The sequence below is a fragment of the Parasteatoda tepidariorum genome, chromosome 6 (assembly GCF_043381705.1).
Source record: "Parasteatoda tepidariorum isolate YZ-2023 chromosome 6, CAS_Ptep_4.0, whole genome shotgun sequence".
Classification (NCBI taxonomy): domain Eukaryota; kingdom Metazoa; phylum Arthropoda; class Arachnida; order Araneae; family Theridiidae; genus Parasteatoda; species Parasteatoda tepidariorum.
In genome coordinates this window covers 18319852-18343141 of record NC_092209.1, presented here as the reverse complement: position 1 = coordinate 18343141, position 23290 = coordinate 18319852, and the positions used below count along the sequence as shown (strand labels likewise).

General features: G+C 29.3%; 1 protein-coding gene across 2 annotated transcripts in view; it reads right to left on the bottom strand.

Annotated features, from left to right (window-relative positions):
* LOC107455266 (probable serine/threonine-protein kinase kinX) overlaps positions 1-23290 on the bottom strand; it is a 100106-nt gene that overhangs the window by 39429 nt on the left and 37387 nt on the right. The window contains exon 1 of one of the 2 annotated variants that reach the window (XM_043051650.2): positions 20557-20798. The exons of the other annotated variant lie outside the window; for it this stretch is intronic. The gene's annotated coding sequence lies outside the window, so the exon portion shown is untranslated. Of the gene's footprint in view, positions 1-20556; positions 20799-23290 lie in introns of those variants that run through there. 2 annotated transcript variants of the gene reach the window in all.

Below are 23290 nucleotides of genomic sequence, written 5' to 3'. Positions count from 1 at the left end.
CGCATTACGAAACTGAAATTACTGCCCCTGTTGACTGTCGAAAGAGAAACTGAAACCTTAGCGCGATCGACGGGTCGAAAGTGAAACTGAGACCTGTGGAGAATCGGAAGGAAAGATGAACAGAAAAACGAAATTTAAAATCAAAATAGTAAAAAGAAACTTTTGTAAAGTTAAACTTTTAGCTTGACCTTTAACTTTGTGTGTTTTCTACATATTTTAATGTAAAAGCTTTCATGTCATTTTTAAAATGATTTCGCTTCAATATTAGAAACGCATGAACGACTAATAAATTAAGCCTGAATGCCATTATAAGATGCGTATGTTTTAAATTTAAACAGCAAATATTTCAAATGAAAAATTATCTATTAAAAGCTACTGCAACTGATTTAAAAAAAAAAGTACATTTTTTGCAATGGAATGAAACAGAAACGAAAATTAAGACTACATTCTGCAGGTCTTCATAAAAGAGCGCATAGTTATAATATCAATGATTGTTAAAGTTAGTAAAAGAAGAAACTTACGATAAGTTACTTGTTTGAAATGACGAAGTAGTTTTTTAAACTTTAAATATTTAATCTAAAAAAAAAACTTTAAAGAATTTATTAAAGTTGGGTGTTATATATTGATATATTTTTCAAAAGTACTATGCGTAAATATTTATTTAACTGAAAGACTGAAACTTAGTATATACCTATATTGCCCAAAAGCTGTCAAAATGACTGGATTGTAAAAGAATAAATGTCTAAAAAAAATTTTTTTAATTTATTTTTAATAATTTTTATATTATTTACCGTTATATAACAAGTTATTAGTAAATATTAACAATAAAAAAAATAGGTTGTACAAAATTCTATGAAATTGCGTCATTGAAACTAATTGAAATTAAAAGCAGTCAAAATGACCTCCTTAGGCAATCTAGTGTTAAAAAAAACAGTAAAAAATAAAACTTAAAAATTAAGATCATATTCTATGAACTATCGAGTTCGGTAAAAGATTTGCTTTGAACGTAAAGAAACAGATTGCTCGCACGAAGCTCAGGAAAAGTGGGCTTGACTCATTAGTTTAATTTCCTTTCAGTTGGATTTAAAATTAAAATAATTTTAAATGCCATGCTGCTCCATTTCTAATTTTCAAAATTATATAAAAAAAATATTTTAGTAAACGACGAAACGACACATATTTATGATAAATTTGAAATACATCATTTTGAGTTTAAGTTGCAAAACACACATTATTTAATAACACATGACATTACACTTAGTCACAGATATAGAGTAAAAAAAAGTTCTGTAAAGAAAAAAGTTCTACAAAAAGAACTTCAATTCAATCCTCTTGAAAAGCAGTGGCTCAAGCGATAAAAGAAAAGTGCATGAAAAGAATATTTTAGCAACAATGGAATTCCACACACGCTGTTGCCACTTCGGGTCACCCTAAAAAATATCTTTCTCGATTTAAGAGAAAAATGAGCGGAGCAGGGGGACGTGTTTATGTTGTCAAAATGGTAAGGTTGTAAGATGGAATTCCCTGGAAGACGCCATGCAAACAACAAAAGACTATCTTAACGCATGGTGGAATTTTAGCATGTTTTGAAAACATAAGAGACGAAGCCGCATTATTTAGCAGACGATTTCCAACTCGAATTTCTTTAACTGCTTTTTTTTCTCAGAAAGAAATTATTGTCACTGTAAGATGGTATAATACAGGGGTCAATATATCGGTAAATCATTCTAATTTTACTCAACAATGCCATATAACTATCTTATGTTGAAAGACAGGGTTCAACTGGTTATTTTAAAGGGCAAAAGTCTTATTTTTCAATATACGTAACTCAGTCGATCTTGTTGATATAGTAAGAATAAATTTTAAGAAATAAGACTAGTTCTTACAAAATTAATTAATATTTTAAATAAAAAAAATGCAAACAAAGCGATTTGAGCAAAGTTTCTCTATATAAGTTAGAATGTTAATTAAGGATAAGTTAATTAAACACAGAACCGTATCGCACATCAAATTAGTTAAAATATTTTTTTTTCTATTCTACTTTTTTTTACTTAACTCAAATTTATTATTTGTTTACGTATTTTTTGTAACTGAGATACATTTTTGTTTTGTGTACCTGGCAACCCCGATGCATAATTAGTTTATGTTCTACATCGGCCTGTCTTTGTGTAAAATAAGAAATATATAGTGAAAGAATTGAAATCTTTGAGAGAGAATTTTTGTGAAAGAACTTAGGATGTGTCACATAAGAGAATTGATGATTAATGGGCTTGGTTTACTCGAAATAGAATGGGAAGAACAGTTTCTAACGTAAACAAATACCACGTTTCAACAACCAATCAGGATCGAGATTCCCACACTACGTCACTTGCTGATATCCCACTGTAGGCTTCATAAATTTAATTTTTCATTTAATTTACATAAAAATGAAATAGAATGTCTTAAAATTTTAGTTTGCTTCACACAAACTTTTTTTCATTATTATTTTTAATAAGTTAGTGATATATTGAGTAAAAAATTTATTTAAAAATCGTTTATCATTCAATAAAAGCTATAAACGCAATCAAAAGTGCAATTAAAACTATAATGTTTAATTTTAAATCGATTCAACTAAAATTTTACGGAGTTATTGCGTTTTAAAAACCCTTAGGTAAAGTTGCAAAATCTTATTCAATGTAAAATTCATAAAAACAATGCCAGGTGTGGTTGATTTAACTTTATACCTCTTCTAAAATTTAAAATATTAAAGAAAACCTTTCTTTTAAGTCATAGACCATATTGTAAGGAACACAAAAATTTAGTTTGTCCCCGAACACCATAGATAAATCATGGATGTAACCATAGATAAGCCTTATACATTTTATTCACGTACTAAGGGGTCCAGATTTTTGTTCGCTCTCCTGACTAAGCAATCGGGACGATATTTTCCAGATAGCAGATACCCCTGATATTTTGAGGAGTCAGGAATCTATAACTTTCGAAAAAGATATATTCATGTAGACAAGTACGTTTTTGAGTCTGATTTTGTAACTTAAGATAACGCTTGCACTAATTAACATATTCTAACAAATCCTCCAAACATCTAGATTGCTAGTAAGGCAAAATCCGTTCATTAGTTCACAAGTTATTCAAGAGTTCCATTCTTTTTTCCTCTAATATATTTAGCGCATTGTACATCTGTAAGGAAATTCATATTCATTGCTTTCATGGAGTGAAAAAACTACAACACTCAACTTTAATTATTGATTATTGGCTGACAACTAAAGAATAAATCATACATTACACATTGATATGACTTTTATTATATTCACATCACTTTATAAAGGTTCAAAGAAAGGAAAAATAATTTGATTTGTTTCTAATTTTCAGAAAATGGAGAAATATTTTTGTAATGTTTCGTAAATTCCAGGTAAGGAAGGAACATTTTTTGGGGGGCTAGTTTTAGTTCCGCAAAGACTAAACCATAAATACAGATGGCATCAATCGAACTAAAGGGTCAAATATAGGCAAATTGAATCATTAAATATACAGTTTCGCTATACGCAAGATTTAAATAAAATAAAACAAGGGATTCGAATTAAATGTATGCATATTAGATAGCTTTCATTCATCAAACCCCATGCAAGCTTAAGTCTGCAGTCTCCATGATCAAACCGTAGGAAGTCTAGTTCAACGTACGACAGCGTAATTTAATTAACGAAAGATTAATGACAGAGAAAAACTTAATTCTGTGCTATAAATATCAACCGAATGACTTTTATGGTAACTTTGTAACCAATTAGATAAAGAAATTAAAAAAAAAAAGACTCAGAGCACCAATTGGTAAACTAATTTGAATTCAAACTATAATTTACATACTAATTAGTATACGCTAGTTTACCTTTTCTTTTTTTTAAAAAATATCCATTGCTTAAAACATAAATATTTAAAAATAGATCTTATCAAAACAGAAATATTTAAAAATAGATCTTTAATGCTAAATTATCAATAATGCTAAAACTGATCTTTTTCGACGTACCTTTTCTCAAGATCTAAGTATTTTTTTCTTCTTTCTTTTTTTTTTTTTTTTAAGCAGAATATTTACGTATACACTTTTACACTGTTAATACTTTTCTTAGCAGAAATTTTTTACAAAAATTATAAACTGAGAACTATTTTTAAGTTTTCTTTTCTTTTTTTTTTTTCATTTTTGAGCAAAAATCTTTGAAACATTATCACAACACACAACTGATCAAATAATCTCAAATATAGGTATATATAATTTTTTCTTCTTTTTTTTTTGTCGAAACTAATGTTATTTTTGAAGAATTTTATTTATTTATTATTATTATTTGCTACTTTTAAGGTACGCTAGTTTTATTATTATTTTTTCTTTTTTAACTTGAAAAGATTGTTAACAAATTTGCCTTCTTGAAAATTTATCATTATACCGCGTGAGATTAATCATGCTTTTATCATGGATTAAAGTAGCAAGCTCTGTTAACAAAATGACTATTATATTTACCATTTTTGTACCATTTCGTTTCTTAAAGTATTCTTCATGCATGAAACTGTTTTTTTTTTTTATTTTTTTTTTTTTTATTTTTTTTTTAGTCTCAATGAATGTAATCTAAGCATATTTCAATAAAAATATCACATTTTTTAAAAAAATTTGGCCAAAAATGGGTAGCTTCATCTCTAGTTTTGAATCGAAATTTTTTTTTATTAATTTCAACTTTTTGCTCTTATTAATTTAACAATGTACCAACTAAAATTAGGTCTTACAATTGGTTAATCGCCTACTAGACTTATTTTTCCCCTCCTTAATAGGTGCTATTTAATAAAATTACAGAAACAATTAAATTTTTTAGAAAAGTACATTTTTTCCTCATATTTTTTACTAAGAAAATAATTTAATTTTAACTCAAAAATAGATAAAGATTCAAACAAAAAGTAATCCATGTTTTCTTAAATCGAGGGGGGTTGAGATGCAACTCTCTATAAGATCAAAACTGAATTATTACAGCATCTTCACAATTTTTCAATGTAAGATTTATTACATTTTAATGCAAATTTGCCCCAGACGTTTTATACATTCGTGTATTAAATGCACTTGAATGTAATTTCTTTTGGCAACACTTATTACAAAATCTAATTCGTAATTTTTAACAGTCATAGATATTGAATCAGAAAGATTTAACAGTTAAAAATAAAGGAAGCTTAATTTACAATTTAGCAGCAATACTTAGCTGAAACAAGCAACAAAAATAGTTAACAGTCTGATTTGATAGTTTATTTTGCTGAAGCTTTCCCAATTTCAGTAAACTTTATAATATGAACTTTTAAATAAGAATTTTTTGTTGAACCAAGTGAAAACAGCAATACCCAGATAATATATACTGAAAAATTCATTAAAGTTGGCAAATAATACAAGTAATACCTTTTTTTCGTGCCACCAATGAAAATTATTTGTATACCGCTTTTAAACACACTGTTAATAGGAAAAAACAAGGAAAAGTGAGTATAAAATTTTCATACCTTTTATGAAAAAAATCTTTGATACCTTAGTCTAATTAACTCAAAAATAGTGAAATACTAAAAATTATGTTTTTTGCTTAAATATTTAAGTAATAACTCAATGTTCGCATTATATAATCAAATTGTAAATTATAATATAATTTGTGTTATAAAATTACGATAATATAAAAATTTAGTCCATGTTTTGAAATTCTTTCATTTATTTTAAATTTCCCTCCTTAAAAATTAATAGAAGAGTAAAATTAACGCACTGTAAAAATATTTTGGATAACAATGGCTGCAAACAACAAAAGGTTTTTAGTATTAAAGAACAATAAAATTCCAAACAAATGACATGAGCAAGTCATCACAAACCACAAAATTCTGTAATATATTTTTTTTAAACTGTTAAAAAACGATTTATCATTGCTACAGGGTTTCCTATAGTAATTTAGCGGCTTCAAAATATATAGTAGTTTCCGCCATTGAAACAGCTGTTTCTAAGGGGGGGGGAGGAAAGATGATTCGTGCTCATTTCCGCGACAGACATGCACTGTGAGTAGGAAAGTGTGACTGCGTTCCGAAATGCAAAATCAGGAGGAGAGGGGGGGGGTGAAAACAGTCTGGGAGCAGACGATTTTTAGCTTGTTTTGCAATTGGATATTCTACGAACAGCAGTTAAGAAACCCATACTGCCAATCGATTTTTATTTGCGGTTATTCAGCTGTAGATCAATGACTTTTAATAGGGATAATAAAGATCAGGGTATAAAAAATTATGGAATTCCAAAAGACGGTAGGAAGTCATTTGTCTCATGTGATTTTTGTTGGTTATAAATCTGGTAAAAAACAAATGATTTACCAGAAAAAGAAAAAAGTTTATTGTCCTAAGCATGCCAGCAGAAGATAAAATATACCATTCGCATATAGAATGCACTGACTAATGCACAGGCTTGGGAACTCAAATAGAAATCTTTTAATTTACATATATAAATTTATTTTTTATTAATGATTAATAAATATGCGGATAAAAGTTAACCCCTTAACGATTGGTTAATTTTCAAGAAAACGGTCATAAAAGATCTTATTTTTTTGGCTTTTGTATTTGTATTACGTATTTGAATAGTGCTGACATCTATTTTAAAATAAACTATCTACAATTACCTAAAAAATATCCTGGTACTGCCATTAGGTGTGTAAAATGAGAAATAAAATGATTTCCGGGCAAAAGAAATGAATTAGTTTTATTCTTATTGGTGCGTTACTACTGAACACTCCAGCCCGTCAATATCACGGGAGCGAGAAATAGCGGGCGAAATTTCACCCCCGTCATTTTCACGGGAGCAAGTAGCCACATACTGTTCTAAAGTGGAACGGGGGCGCAAATTCAAGAAAAATTTAAATATAGGATAAAAGATTTTCTGGACAGGGGGTAACTAGACATTAAGGGGAAACTATATCACATGATCCGTTTACAACTGAGATTTTAGGTCAGCAATGTGATCGCTGCGAGCCGGTANATAAAATAAAAATAAAATAAAATATAGGATAAAAGATTTTCGGGACAGGGGGTAACTAGACATTAAGGGGAAACTATATCACATGATCCGTTTACAACTGAGATTTTAGGTCAGCAATGTGATCGCTGCGAGCCGGAAGCATTCTACGGATTGACCAGCTATCTCCGGGAATTTTTGAGAATGCAGCCTCGGCCGTCACAAATTTCAAATAATAAAACTGATTTCGCAACGAAAGGGTCAAAATTTGCAACGATTATTTTTTTTCAAGGAGTCATCAAAATTTTTTTGCACCATCATGTATGAAAAATTGAGCCAAGAGATTTTACATCCTCTCATATTCACGTGCGTATATTTGAAGCAACTGAACATGCGCAGTATGGTATATTCTGTGTAATTCTCAACATGCGTACGAGAGGAAATGTCAAAATTCTTTCACGTAGCATTCAGAATTTCACGTACGTATGGTTTGAAGTAACTGAACATGCGCAGTAAGGTATAATCTGTGTCTACTTCTCTTCTCAACATGCGTACGTGATGAAATGCTAAAATTATTTCACGCATCATCCCGAATTTCACGTACGTATGGTCTGAAGTAACTGAATATACGTAATACGGTATAATACGTGTTACGAACAGATATTACCTCTGAACATACGTACGAGAGGAAATGTAAAATGTACGTTCACGTACGCATGTTTGGCAAAGCGTAATCTCTACAGAAGACTTTTTTCTACGTGCACATGTGAGAGGCTAATTGAAATGCTTCATATCTCTCTGCTAATATTACTGGCTGTACTGGTTAGCAATGAACTATCAAGTTATACTGTTCTACTAAAAAGATCTACAAGTTAGCATTTTCTATTTTATAGAAAAGATACTTATCGTAAAATATTACCTTCACACTTTTCCTCAATTTGCAAGTGTCTGAAAATACATTACTGTTTTGTTTTCTTATTTATTTAAAATGACTAGGCCGGTGTGGTTTGCGTGTCGTATTAAGCTTTTAGGTTAGTATGTTTTGAGAAATGTAATTTCAGCTTTCGATAAATAATAACACGAACCATTACGTGCAAACCAAACGACAAGGACGGGAAAACCAGGAAAGAATTTAATGCATACATAACAAACGAACACTTTTCTTTTTATATTTAAACCCAAAAATGCTACTCTATTATAACTTTAAAATCTGTTACAAAAATCTGGGCTATTTCTTTTGCTGCAGATAGTATACTGAAAACTATGCATTTCTTTAACACACACGTATAAATGGGGGAGTACAAAGATAATGAGGAGAGGGGGGGGGGATAAGCCACTGGTCATTTACTTAAAGCTAATAATTGAGAATTTTACATTAAAATAATTAATATACATTAATATTTATTAGTTTAGGGATGTTTCTCCATTTACGAACGTCAACATTTTCAGCCTTAAAAACTTAACGCAGTTAAAAAAAAAAAAAAATTAGAGCAATACTAATTATGCTTTTTAAAACAACTCAAGATTTTTTGTCACTAGCTTATACAATATTATCGTATATATATGTATATTTTTTTTTTTTCAAAAATAAGAAAAGAAATAAATTTTTAAAAGTTAGTGGAAATTGGTGCAAAGGTAAATGACAGAAAAAGTTAAATCAATAATCCAAAGAAACTGAAGTGATATTTGCATCAAAAAATATATAAATTGGATGTAACAGTCGACATGTTCCAAGTGCTCAAAACCAGGCGCACATTTTCGAGACTTGCCAGACGCGAATGAGAAGGAAAAAAAGGGTGATATGAAATATAAAAAGTAAAGTTGCCAACGAAAAATGGAAAAATAAAGGTAAGAAACGAAACCAGAAAAACCTCAAGTAGCCGAGAGTGGAAAAAAATAAAGATGAAAAAACAGAACAAGGAAAACTACTGTGGCTGAGGGGCAATTCAGGGCAAAATCCATATCTAAATCACAGTTTAAGATATTTCATTTGCAATATAGAAAATTTGATATAGATTTAAGTGCTTTGGCAAATGAGAAAATTATTCTGAAAAAAAATACCCATTTAAAGTTGAAAAAGAAATAAGTCATAGAAAAAGTTTGTATATTCTAATTCTTAACCTTAATTATGGGACGGTTTGATTTAGGTAAAAAAAAAAATTTATTCCGTATAAATGTTCTGGAGTAGGGTCAGCGGCCAAGGACCAAATATGGCTCGGCAAGCTGAATGTACAGCCCCCAGCATTGAAACTAAAAATTGGGAAAATCTACATTACTAAATGCAAGAAATTTTATTACCTGACTTTATAGCTTAAATCTCTTGGGATAGCAATTTTATTTAAAGAAATTTTCCTTATCCAAAACTTTTCAAAACAAATCTATTTCTAAGATTCGTTTTAAAAATAAAAAAAAATAGATAAGTTTAAGTGGCGTGAGTAAATGTATGCGTGCATTATTATTTTTCCCAAAGAAAGTCAAAAAACAAACCTGCTGAAAAAAAATGAGCAAATTCTATTTGCGAACAATAAATATTCCTTTCGTAAATAGTATACATAATTTTGTTTTCATTTTTATGACAAATGGATGAGGAATAATTAAGTTCTCATGAATTGTTACAAAAACTAATGTCATTGCACCTTCCGCAAAGCTAAACACACCACTCGCGAAAAATGTAGTGTAAATATTAGTTATTCTAAACCGGGGGGAAGAAAAAACACCACTTAGAACAAAAAAAAAAAGAACAAAGACTAGTTTTCTGAGGTGTGTCTGACATATACTTTATCATTTCTAATCTGAGAGTTTAGTTTAAACTTCACCAGTGAAACTAAATATCTTAATAATAGTTTTCTAAAAACATACTCGCAGGAAGACAAATATGTATTCCCACGTTGCTTTCCCATGACAGAACATCAAATGAATAAATAATAAGATATCGTTTGATCTTTTCCCAAACAGACGATTTTGATTTAAAATATTCAAACATTAGATTTCTACTTTTTGAACTGGCAATCAAAGTTTTGGGATTATTGCTCTCCAGCTTTCTGCGCTCATCATCACCTGTGACCTGGTCTTAATATAATTGTAGAAAAGGTGATTTTTATTTCGAAATATGTAGCCAAGAAAAAAATGAAAATTCAAAAAATTTTCTAGAAAAATTTCTTAAATTACTAGGAAGTTAAATATGTCAGAAACACTTAAGTATAACCGTAGAAAACTATCTCAAACTATTTTGTCTGATATTCTATTTGACTGAAGAAAAGAACAATCAAATGAATATTTTATTTTATAACCGTCGTTGCACAGCCAACCTTATTTTTGGGTTCACGACTACCAGGGGTCTGTTTAGAAGAAATTTGGGTCCGTTATCGGTCCGGTCCCTTCACAAAATATCTTTTCATAAAAACGGACCCTTCACAAAATATTTTAACTTAAAAACGGACCCTTCACAAAATAATTTTTCTTTTAATCGGACCCTTCACAAATTTGTTTATCTTCATTATTATTTTGTTAATCGAATAAACCCTTTCCAGGGCAGAAAACAAGAAAGATGGATGTAAACGAATTAAGTTTTGTCTTCGGCAGACGATTCTTCCATTATTCGTCCGAAATGAATATTCTGCGTTCAGCAGTATAGGCTAAATACCAAATATTTGTATGTTGCATCGCTAATTTAGTAGCTGCAATTGCTGTTTATTTTTTAAAATTTAATTTTTTGAATTATAATTTTACAGTGTTGAGCATAATCTTGTATGTCTTTACAATTTAAAAACTCATTGAAAAAGTTTTTTTGCAACAACGGACCCTATTTGCACAAATTCACAAAAGCGGACTCTGGTTGAAAGAATGTGACTTAACGTTTATTTTATATTCACAAATTATGAGTCATTTTTTCACAATTTTACAAAAACGGACCCTTCACAAAATGTCTGGACAGACCCCTGACTACGTTCAACTCCGTGACCTTGTAATTTTGAACCCAATCCAGAAGACAAGGGAACTCCTGGATCAAGTATTGGGAGAAATTTGCCTTCGTGACGAATCTCGATATTAGAGGATTCCGGCTTAGTTTCTAGCATTAAAAACTAAAAAAATCCGACAAACGAAAATAAAAATTTCAAAATTGAGGAAGAGTTACGTGTGAAAACGTCTCGTTAACGCGATTTAGCAAAAGTTTCAAATTTTAGATTGTAGAACTTAAATCTTATTTTAAATTGCGATGAAAATTTCATTGGATTATGAGTTTTGATTGGCGGATAAGTCCGCAAATCGATGCTCTTCCGCGAAAAAAAATCACATGCCCTCCTACTAGTTTTTAGACCTAGGGATGACACGAGAAACCTGGAATTCAGGGGTACAAACACCCCTGCTCAATGTTTAATTTCTCGGGGAAAATTATAGAATTAAAGAATTTTAAAAGTATTTTATTAATCTATTATTAGCCATTTGGGTAATGAAACAAAATCCACAAGACTCAATAAGGCATTTATGTGCCTTAAAACTGAATTAAGTTGAAAAAAAATGCAAGCAAAAATTTTATTACGTTAAATATTTATTGCTTTATATTGCCATATGTAAATTCTGTATTTTAAATGTGCGAGAAGAAAAGAAATTATTTTCTTAGTTAAATTTAATATATGACAAATATCCGCTATTTCTTAATCTCGTTTTTAAAAATCGCATGAATCAATGTTTGCAGTGGAAATTTCCGGTCTAGTTTAATATCGAAGAAATCTTCATTGTTTACCTATATACGAAATACATCCTCTTTTCTTTTTTCATTCAGAAACTATGACATATAATGAAGAAAAAAAAAGGGAAAACGCAAATCCATTATTTTGTAATAAGTTCACTTTTATTTTTATTTACTTTAAGAATCTTTTGAATGCGAGCTCATGCTACTGAAATTCAGTGAGTACAAGTAGAAAAATGAAATTGTCATAATACTATGAATAAATACGTTGCACTTGATTGCGCTGCACTGCGATAGAATTTTTTTTCGAGCATTTTTCACCTCTGTTAGTTTTAAACCGAAATATCTTATGTATGAACTCATACATAATATTTTTCAAATTATTCAAGAACTATAACCAAATTTCCAACATAAAAATCTGACGATAAAAAAAACAATATCGAGATAATTCTATACAAACAATGAGCATACAATAACTTCATAACGTTATTATCTAATTCAGGGTAACAATTAGTTTAAAAATAACTTACATCATAAGGAATTTAATTATTGGATTGGGTTGACTTTGAATAGCACAAAAGTCGGATGCAGCTACACTGACAGTGAAATTTGAGATACTGGTAATTGGTAGTGTACTCTGAATAGCAAATTAAACGCCGCAAAAATTATACTGGTACTAGTTATTGGTTGTGTATTACTGAGTAACAAAATCAAACATTGCAAAAAAAAAAAACTGTTCTTAGGCAATAACGAAAGTGGGGGAAAATCGTCACAAAACCCTTCAGCAACATTGAAATTTAATGGTTTTATATGGTTTAATATGCTATTATTTTATTTGTAAATACAGAAAACACATATAGAATTAGTGTCCTGAAAATAGAGGTCCAAGAATCACTAATTCACAGTTATACTAACTTGCCCCTTCGTTGATTCACTCACTAATTACTTGATTCTCTCGTAACTGGACTCGCGAATTCAATGTTTCACAGATTCATAATAACGCTGATGCATTGATACACTGGTTTATTAGTTCGCGGATTCGTTGTTTTATAGATTCCTGATTACAATGATGGATTGATACACGAATTCATTAGTTTGCGAATTCAGTAATTCATTAATTCACACTTTGTTTCGCAGATTCATTTGTTCATTGATTTGAAAAACTGATTCGCTCATTCACTCTTTTACTGTTTCTTTGATTCGTTCGTTTAAAGTTCTCTTGAAATGGTCATTCGTTGATGTGAACTTTATTCACCGAATTAGCTCATTCATTGATGAGAACATTTGAAATACCTATTTTTTTTTTCACTCATTAAATCGCTCTCAAGACTTCTTTGATTCGGTTATTTACAATAGGGGGTTCGAATTAAAAGTTGTGATAATACGAAATAAAATTTAATTCGGGCTTAGGAAGATCTCGAAACGACTAAATAAGAGAACGATATTAAGATTATTCTTAAGACACCTCCCATTTTTACTAGCAATCATGCGTAAAAACGAATTCCGATTATTTACGATAACATAAACAGCAAAACAAATGCACCATATTTCAAAAGTTTACGAACCTCATAAAGTCCCTCGTTATTTAAAAACACAAAAAAAAGCAAGAAAAGGAATGTCACATTTGAAAAAGAACAATCAAAATTATACATTTAGTGATGAAAAGAAAAACGAACGATCACAGAAGATCTGGAATGGAACTTTTATTTACGATGAAGCTCGGCGCAAGCCACCCTAGAAGCTTCGAGGTGTGACACAGAAGAAGAGTTATGCAAATTAGGTACGGCACTCAAGCGTTGAAAATTAATGTTAGGATTTTCCAGCATTTAATAAAAGTTGAAGCGGATATAAAATTGAATGATATGAGAATGACACTTAAAATTATGTTCGAACGTTTGGCAACGGTTGGTTTTTTTCTTTTTTCGCATCGGACATCATTCAATGATATTTCGATTCCAAATGTACCCAATAATTAGCCCACTTTCAATTTCTGAAATATTGACAGCAACTGAACCAGTAGTTTTAGTTCGAAAATTGAACTGAAAATTCCCGTTAAGAAAATGTGAGAATTTCGAGGTCAATAGTGAGTGGGTGGTATTAATATGATGACGTCACGTTTAATCAAATGATCCGAATTTAAAATTTTACAGAAACTATCAAAAGGAACTGGTGAACGATTTCATTTGCAATGCCTTAGTCACAATGCATCATATTTTTATTACTCTAGCTTTCAATCTGCAGGAAAATGACATGGAACCACAGAACTCGATTTTGAGATTCAATAAAAGTACTTAATGTTTGCGGAAAAATTGAAGCATACATAGTAAGGTCTTAGGAAGCGGGGGGGAAAACAACAAACACTGGAATAGACGTTGACAATTAAACAATCGCCTAATTAACACTAGATTGCCTATATAGAAGTCATTTCGACTGCTTTTAATTTCAATTAGAAAAACAACGATGTATATATTGACACAATTTCTTAGAATTTTGTACAACATATAAATTTCTTTTATTGCTAACATTTACTAATAACTTGTTATATAACTGTAAATATTATAAAAAATAGTAAAAATTAATTTTAAACAAATGTCTTTACACATTATTTATTCTTTTACAATCCAGTCAGTTTGACTGCTTTTGGGCAATATAGGTGTTACATACTAGGTTTCAATCTTGCCAGTGTTACGTGTAAACTTTTTGGGGCCACGACTCAAAAGCAAAAAATAATAATAATAATACTTTAATACCTCACCCCCTCGCCAAAAATTTGAATGCTATTTAAATAAAAATATGAAAAAAATATTTTTAAAAAACTGCAGAAGCTAATGGTGCACATTAGTTTTAATATTAATTCGTTTTGCAACATTTTACCTTTATGAAAAGGCTTTTCACTCTTGGTTGAAAACTAAATCTAATAATCATCGGTTATTATTTTAGAACAATTTGATTTTACCTAACTTTAAAGTCGCATATAAATAGCTTTTTAAAGAGAAAAACTGGTCCATCCCATAGTTTATATGGATAACAAGACAAAACATAACCAGCAATTCATCAATAACTTGCAAATGTTAAAGTAAAGCCCCTTAGCAACAGCTCATCGTGGGCCAAGGACTTCGTGGGTTGGAGCCTCCACCTCCCCCTTGACTTCCTTTTCTTTACCAACAACATGATTGTGGTAATGTGGTCACCATTGCGAACAATACCGTCTTTTACATGTTCAGATGGTATTTTTCTATCAAAACTGGACGAGCTTCAAGCCGCTATTGAGGATCGAACCCAAAACCTTTATAGATGATTGACTTAGGGCATTTATGAGATTTGACACAGAGGAAAGTTAAAAATAGGAAGTAATTAATAGTTTTTGAAGTTATTATGGAGTATAGAGTAATCAGTTATCTGGGATTGAAACTTCGGCAAATTTGCAAAAGAAATTCGTATTTAATTTCAAGCAATTAAAGTATAAGATAGCAGCGGTAAAACGTAAAACGATACCAACCAAGTTAACTATTCAATGAACAAATCTAAGACAAAATTTTAAAAAGTTTCAGGGGTCTGTCCAGACATTTTGTGAAAGGTCCTGTTTTTAAAAAATTGTGAAAAAACTATTCATAATTTGTGAATATAAATTAAGCGTTAAGCCACATTTTTTCAATCAGGGTCCTGCTTTTGTGAATTTGTGCAAATAGGGTCCTGTTATTGCAAAAATTGCTAAAAACCTTTTCAAGAAGTTTTTAAATAGATACAAGATTCTGCTCAACAGTTGTGGCTACTAAATTAGAGATACAACATACAAATATTTGGTATTTAGCCTATACCGCTCAACACAGATTATTCATTTCGGACGAATAATGGAAACAAAATCATTTACATTAATAATTTCAATTGACATATTTTAAATAACAAAACTTAGTTACGTATAATTTTTAATGTGTCAGGCATTAAGTAGACTTAAACAATTCTTATAATATTTTATTTAAAAAATTGCCAGAAATTAATTTTTATTTACATAATATTCTATTAATTAGTTTTATGAATAAATATAAATTGATCAATTATTTTGTGAAGGGTCTCAAATTTCTTCTAAACAGACTCCTGAGACTCTCCGAATTAGATATAATATTTAAAAATTCAGATATGTAGTGATTCACGTTTTACATAGCACACCTCGACATTTTAATATTCGAAACTTCCTTATGCATTTTTCGCTTGTGATGTCATTGTTTACGATTGATGGTTAACCTCAGTTTTACGCGTTTAATATTCACATCTTGCTTACCTATTACATATTCGTGTAATTAAAACGGAGAATTCGACGCATCTAATATACTGAAACACTTTGTCATAGTGAAAAAACCACATACTATTGGTCATTCCCACTTATTTTAGATGGTAACCAAGATCAAGGTTCACTTGACCTCCATAAAAGACAAGAATGATAAGAGGGTATGGGAAATTTTTATCACCAAACGTCCTTGAAAAGGTTAGGCAGACGATTTTTAAATACGTGATACGGAATTGTAAGCAGCAATTTTCACAGTTTAAGAAATTCCAGCGGAAGTGAAAGTTTCTTGAGATTGAAGTTGACTATTTCAATCTTTCTACGCAGTTTTGTAAAACAGACATGGCGCTAACACTCAATATCGTGTGGGAGTAAGGATTTATATATTGAAACACTAAATATATAATGGACATAAATATTGATGGTCTCACCGATTAAATGCAGCAAACTTGACGTGCGATATTTAAGCAAAAGAAAAACAGTTTTTTTTAAAAAATATGGGATAAAAGATAAGCTCCCAATAATTGTACAAATTAACTGTTTTTAAAGAAAAAAAAATTTTTTTAATAGTATAACAAGTTAATGTTATAAGATACAGAATAAATATTTTTTTTATTATTATTTAAAGTCCCTTATTCCACTGTGATGTTTTTTCGGGATATGAGTCTTATCCAAAAGACAATAAATATAACACAGCAAAAAAGCAATAAGACAGTTCCAAGCAAATTAATTTCTATCATACTGAACAGAAAAAATAAATAAATACAGTAAATATTTATTAATTATGTAAGTATGCTTAGACTTTCATGATCTTATCAAAAACCCGTTTTTTACGAGAAGTAACAACAAGCAAATGTTGCGGTACTTTCATGCTCGTTATAAAGAGAATACGGCAGTATATGAATATGGGCTAATACATAAATATGAAAAAAACAAGTCATTAAAAAATAAAATTTTAGTTCCATTTTTAATTGAGATCTTTCTCATCTTAAGGAGAGTTTCAAATTGACTCAATTCACAAATATAGTAGTGCAAGTATTGTCTTAGTTGACCTGTCAGTGATAAGGAATTTTTTAAATTCTTTTATCTTTGTGATTAGTAAGGTCTTTTTTTATCTTTCGAAAACATGTTCCTATGTTCAAACAACCTCATAAAATAAAATTTTACAAAATTTGATTACTTATTTAAATTATAAAACTGTCTAAAGAAAAAGAATTTAAAAAAAGAAAAAAAAACATATTGTATGTTAACATAAAAAATAAGAAAAGTCATCTATATTACAGGATTGTTAAAAACTTTCTTCAGGAAAAAACCAAACCCACAGGTTTTTTCTTTTTTTCTTCAGGATTTGGTAGGTTTTTTTTCGGGGTTTTATATTTAAGTTTTACTACATTAATAAATACCATTAATTACATTAATAATCGCGCCATTAATAACCATAATTATTATAAATGTCCTTTACATTGATAAATTAGCAATAATATTTTTAATGGCAGTAATAGGGTTCGATTACATATATAGGATTTACCAATTCTGTTGGTCATTACTTTTCCAACTGTGTTATTCAGGCCCGTAGCCAGGGGGGGACCGTCGGGACAATCCCCCCCCCCGAAATTCAAGGATTCAAACTTTTTAGTCTTTCTTTGAGCCTCTCAGTAAAAAGAAAAACAAAAACTGTCGAATCAAACCTTTTATTAACTAACTTTATTAAGCATATTTCGGGATATTCCGGTTTGTCCTAAAAAAGTAATCGAAAAATTTTCATCAAATCCCCGTCGCATGTCTTTGTAAACTTTGTTTACAAATTGATTATNGAGACTCTCCGAATTAGATATAATATTTAAAAATTCAGATATGTAGTGATTCACGTTTTACATAGCACACCTCGACATTTTAATATTCGAAACTTCCTTATGCATTTTTTACTTGTGATGTCATTGTTTACGATTGATGGTTAACCTCAGTTTTACGCGTTTAATATTCACATCTTGCTTACCTATTACATATTCGTGTAATTAAAACGGAGAATTCGACGCATCTAATATAGTGGAAACACTTTGTCATAGTGAAAAAACCACATACTATTGGTCATTCCCACTTATTTTGGATGGTTACCAAGATCAAGGTTCACTTGACCTCCAGAAAAGACAAGAATGATAAGAGGGTATGGGAAATTTTTATCACCAAACGTCCTTGAAAAGGTTAGGCAGACGATTTTTAAATACGTGATACGGAATTGTAAGCAGCAATTTTCACAGTTAAAGAAATTCCAGCGGAAGTGAAAGTTTCTTGAGAATAAGCTGACAATTTTAATCTTTCTAAGCAGTTTTGTAAGACAGACATGGCGCTAACAAAACTCTATATCGTGTGGGAGTAAGCTAATTCATTAGGATTTATATATATTGAAACAGTAAATATATAACGGACATAAATATCGATGGGTTGACCGATTAAATGCAGCAAACTTGACGTGCGATATTTAAGCAATAGAAAAACAGTTTTCAAAAAAAAGATATCGATAAAAGATAAGCTCCCAATAATTGTACAAATTAACTGGAAAAAAAATATAGTATAACAAGTCAATGTTACAAGATACAGAATAAATAAAACAGAATTTTTCTTTATTATTTAAAGTCCCTTATCAAAATTCCATTGTGATGTTTTTTCGGGATCTGCGTCTTATCCAAAAGACAATAAATATACCACAACAAAGAAGCAATAAGACAGTTCCAAGCAAATTAATTTCTATCATACTGTACCGAAATAAAGAAAAAAAAAATACAGTAAATATTTATTAATTATGTAAGTATTCATAAACTTTCATGATCTTATCAAGAACCCGTTTTTACAAGCAGTAACAAGAAGCTAATATTGCGGTACTTTCATGCTCGTTATGAAGAGAATACGGCTGTATATGAATATGGGCTAATACATACATATATATGCAATAAACAAGTTATGTTAAAAAATAAAATTTTAGTTCCATTTTAATTGAGATCTTTCTCATCTTAAGGAGAGTTTCAAATTGAAACAATTCACAAATATAGTGCAAGTGTTGTCTTAGTTGACCTGTCAGTTATTAAATACGGTGAATGTTCCAATGTTCAAACAACTTCATAAAATAAAATTTTACAAAATTTTACTTGCTTAAATTAATTATAAAATTAAGGAAAAAAAAAGAATTTTTTTTAAAAAAAAGAACATATTGTATGATAATATAAGAAATAAGAAAAGTCCTCTATATTATAGGGTTGTCAAAAAAAACTTCAGGAAAAACCAAACCCACAGGGTTTTTTTCTCTTTGGGATTTGTTAGGTTCCTCCCCCCCCCCCCCCGGGGNGTTCCCCCCCCCCCCCCCCGGAGGGTTTTATATTTAAGTTTTTCGCAAAGTGATTTTCATCATTTTTTGTTTAAATTCCTTATAGTCTTAGATTAAGTTTTATTACATTAATAAATAAATAATAGTATTTAAAATATATTTTTATAAATAAATTGTTTCGCAATTTCATTGAATTGTGATTTTAAAAATATTAAATATTACATCTTGTTATACCATTAGTTTCTATTTAATTGTAAATTAATAATTCAAATTTTAGTGATACCCTAGTACATTTGCAATTTCTAATAATTTGTTTTTGAAAAGCCTAATTAAAAATTTTAAAGAACAAAATATAGAAGTAACGGAAAAATAAATATTTCAATGTCTGTAGTTTTTTCTCCGTTATAAAATATAAACCCTTTAAAAAACCCACACTGGTTTTTCTAGGTTGGGTAAAATAACAACCCTGCTGTACTTCCAGTAAGTTAACTTTTAAATTTAAAGTTTCGTTTTACTTTCGCTCTTTACATAAGTCAAGGTAAATATATATTTGAAATAAAGGCATACAATCTATGTAATATTTTTTTCTCTTTAATACAAGACAGTTTTTCAACTTTCGTTAAATTAAAAAAGAAAATATTTAATATTTGCCCTTAAACATTACGCAACAATAATACTTCAAAATATAAAGGCAATTTTTTAGGTAAAAACCTTCAAAAAGTGACTCGTGTTGCTATTGTATCCTATTGGTATTGTATTGTATATCACTGTATTGTACAGCATGTTGTATTAATATTTATTTCGGTTTTATTTTATATATAAGAGATTTAATTAGCATAAAAAACATCACTTTCATTTTAATAATCTATTAAATAATGTTACTGTTGTTAACTTAAACGCTATTAATAAATATGAATATTTAAATTACCGTCACATTCTTTTTTGTTTGGTGAACTTGACCCTTAAATTTGAAAATGTCATGCTTTATATTTGACATAACTTCCAATGGTTCGTATAATTGCAAACATAAAAACTTTTCAAAAAATCCATCATACTATAAATGGACGAGTATTATTGCACTTACAAAAAACAAATAATCAAAATTCTTTCTAGAATAAATAGAGTCAAACAAAGCTCATATAAATAAAATTAATCTGTAATCAAAAATTTGAATAGGACTACAATTTTTCTTAATCTAGTTTTAAACTGACACATAGTAGGACGCAGTGAAAATATTTTTCATTTATACAAAAACATAAAAAATTGAAACTTACCCAATAAATTATAATCCAGTTAACAATATATAGGAATTTAGTTTATCCCAACACTAGTTATAACAAAAAATACCACAAAATCAGTTTATACACAAAAAACGTAACATAATCAACGATCGTACTAAAAAGACATGAACGATCTTTTCAGAAAATGACAGAACGACAGATTCGAACACCTGCTCACAACGGAACTTTTTTTTTCCCACTAGAAATCTCACATTTTCCACGTTTCTCGATTATCATAACTACTCTTAGCGCCCTCTACATTATCTATTACTCATCTACAAACGATCACGTGGTTTTGAATGAAATATCCTTCCAGGAAATAATAGTTTCTTTCTATAAAATTCCGCTACTGATAATGGAAATATTAATACTTTATTTTAAAAAGGAAATCAAAATGCATCTTTTGTAATATTTCATTTTATTGAATTATTCTGCTTTCTGTAAATATGCTTTAATAAAGAATAAAATAATCTATGCATAGCTTCAAAAACACTTACAATGAATATAAAATCAAATAAATAAGAAGGAAAGAAAGGAACTTTTTCTTATGCATTCTTAATATTTATTTCGATGAATATTTAAATTTGCATTTTTTTTTTTTTTTTAAATATTCCAGAAGTAATTTTTTTACATATTTAGCAAAAGAAGACAATATATAGGTAGATATCGCTTTTTTTTTTTTAAGCAACGCGACAATATCTTGAAAAGTATTCTCGCGATATATTATGAATATACCATGCCTTACGATAAATATCAAATTTCTGGTAATTATTGAGAAAATATCATGTTATTCCAGAATTTGAGTGAAATGTTCTAATTTTATAAAAAAATCGACCCATAATTTCTGAATGTGTGAAAATAGTCTTACTTTTGTAACATTAGGAAATATCAAATCACGATTTTTTAAATCTAAAATCACCGTATAGTTGGGTTCTTAATGCCAGGGTGTAATTTTCGTCAAAATAATTGACAGATTTTTGTGAAAAACACAAAAAACCACATGTTTTAAGAGATTATAGTTTTACATTTATGAATCATAGAATGAATTAATTATGAAATAAAAAGGTCGTCGATTCCGTTTCACAAAAGAATTTAATGAAGGATCTATTTTTTAAGGAAAAATAACTTGTAAAATTGATATCGCAATCGACCTCGGCGATAATAAATATCGAATACGATAATATTGCAAGCATTACCGATAACGATATAACATCATTTATGATAATCGATAGCGGTAGTTTTCGAATAGAAAATTATCGCATATGTTGAGAAATTGAATTCGGATAACGGAAATAGACTAATTTAAAATTAATATACATTTTTTATAATATTATCATGTCATGAATTATAAAATTGAGCACTTAGTTTACAGTGATAAAAACAAATGTGATAGAAAGAGGCTTAACTGACTTATCTAATTGATAGTTACTTTTAAGATAATAAAAACGTGATAGAAAAAAAGCTTGACTGGCTATTGTAATGGATAATTACTGTAAATTAATAAAAACGAGTTAGGAAAAGGCTTAACTGACTTTACTAGTGGATTATTATTATAATATAATAAAGACATGATAAGAAAAGGCTTAACTGACTTTTCTAATGGATAATTTTTTTTTAAAGCATGCCTTAAAATGGTTGTAGTTAAAAATTCACTTGAAGAATTAACCAGATATCTTGCCTACTAGTAATATGAAACACAATTTCATCATTTTTACGAATTAAAAAATTAATCATGGATACATAATAAAAACTCCGCGTACGAAGCTGTCTGTAAGAAAAAATGGTAACAGGACTAACGCATGAAATTACTGTGCCAAATTATTAACTTTGGCCACGTGATAGAAAACATAACTAGGATGTTCATTCAAAAATTTCAAATGTATTGGGAGAAAAAAAAAACTTTTCATTGAGTAGTTTATCTTTGTAAGTTTAACTATATGTACTCCGAAACGAAGAAAAAGAAAACCAAAAAATAAATAAATCTTTAGTTGACTTCGGGTTGTTCAACTTCGGGTTTTGTTCAAGACTTTTCTTCTTCTGTATTATCCCTAAACCATAACTTTTCCAGTAAACATCACGATAGTTATTGCATGAGAAAATGGAAAGTGAGGTTGAATTGAGCTTGTAAAAACTTATAAAACGAAACGAATGAGAGAAGAAGAAAAAATCGTCTGCTTATTTTTTTTTCACAGAAATCAAACAAAGCGACTACTATTCAAATCAAAGATATTCAAAATGCCCTCTGAGTTTTGTGTGAAAGCTCTTCAAGCGAAGAAACAGCCGTCTCTCGTCTCATCAGAAAAAATAAATTATAAACAAGGAAGCCAAAGAGGGCTAAAAATACCAACTATTCGTCTAATTTTAATTGCTAAAATGGAAAAAAAACACACACACACACATCGAGAGTTAATAACCGAAAGCAGAAATTTTTTTACAAAGTTTCGAAAAACTCCACCTTAATGAGACCGTAATGTAATTATTTTAGTTCGAACCTTTCAATATTAAGATTTTTAGGATTGTTTTGTAACATTTAAGCGAAGCTTTGAACAAAAAAATCGATGTACTATAATTGAATAACAAAATTTTTGCACTTGTACGAACAATTTAAAATTCGACATGCTCCTTAAAAAAAAGAAATAATTAATTAAATCCCTGATTAGAAACAAATAAATTGAAGAAAAAAGTTAATTTCCCAAAAAATAGATTTAATACGGATAATTTGGAATAT